Source organism: Coenobita brevimanus, chromosome 93 (genome assembly GCF_032717465.1).
Source record: "Coenobita brevimanus isolate Jiangsu-jjx chromosome 93, ASM3271746v2, whole genome shotgun sequence".
NCBI lineage: Eukaryota > Metazoa > Arthropoda > Malacostraca > Decapoda > Coenobitidae > Coenobita > Coenobita brevimanus.
The window spans coordinates 19,295,023-19,296,219 of NC_137046.1; the positions used below are offsets into that span (position 1 = coordinate 19,295,023).

The 1,197-nt window shown below is 33.5% G+C and overlaps 1 non-coding gene across 1 annotated transcript; it reads left to right on the forward strand.

The window, feature by feature from the left end:
* Window positions 1–239: 239 nt before the first annotated feature.
* LOC145412714 (5S ribosomal RNA) lies at window positions 240–359 on the forward strand. The gene has a single exon (XR_013899625.1). It is a non-coding gene; the product is annotated as a 5S ribosomal RNA (ribosomal RNA).
* Window positions 360–1,197: the final 838 nt, after the last annotated feature.

Sequence of the window (1,197 nt, forward strand, 5' to 3'; positions counted from 1 at the left end):
ACTAGAGATAGTGCTGTGATGATATATGATATTTGGACTCGAATATTCCGATATACATATACATATATATATATATATATATATATATATATATATATATATATATATATATATATATATATATATATATATATATATATATATATATATATATATATATATATATATATATATATATTGTTCCATTCATGAAGTTTATTTAATTCTTCTTGTAGCTCTCTTCAAGAATCTGTGTTAATAACAACGGCCATACCACGTTGAGTACACCGCTTCCCGTCCGATCAGCGAAGTTAAAGCAACGTTGGGTCTGGTTAGTACTTGGATGGGTGACCGCCTGGGAACACCAGATGCTGTTGGCATAACGTTCTCCCTACGTGTCAAGTGGGGTTGGTGGAGGATTAGTGCCTCTCCCTGTAAAACAATTAACTCTAAGCCCTGGGCCACCCCGTTTGGGATACATGGCGTCTGGCAATGAATGAATGAAATATATATATATATATATATATATATATATATATATATATATATGTATGTGTGTGTGTGTGTGTGTGTTGTGTGTATGTGTGTGTTCTTACCTTACCTAATTTTCTTACCGGTACCTAATTGTATCTTTACAGGAAAGAGTCAAGCTCGTACTGTCCCGTGTATTAAACCATTTTTATCATATATATCCTTAAATTTATGAATAGTTTTGGCACACACTTTCATTTGGTAGTGAACTCCACTGATCGATTGCCCTGTTTGGGAAAGTGAATTTCTTTACGTTTCTATCACCTCTCTTTTTATTTTTTTTTATTTTTTTTTTTTGTAGTGTCGTCTTACTGATGCCTCCCCATAGGTTAACTGTACAGTCATTTATTTCTATTTTCTGTTCCCCAGTGATGCATTTATACAGCATAATCATGTCTCCTCGTTTCCTTCTCTCCTGTAGTGTTGGTAGATTCTTTTTTTATAGTTTTTTCTCGTAGCTTAGATCCCTTAAGCTTGGTACGCATCTCGTAGCTGCCCTTTGTACTTTTTCAATCTTACATATATGTGTTTTTTGAGATGAGGATTCCAGACTAGTGATGCATATTTCAGGTTATGCCTAATGAATGATAATATCTTTCTCAACATCTCATCATTTACATATGTGAATGCTATTCTCATATTTGGAAGCTGTGTATACATGTTACGTACTGTACCTTCTCACTGATG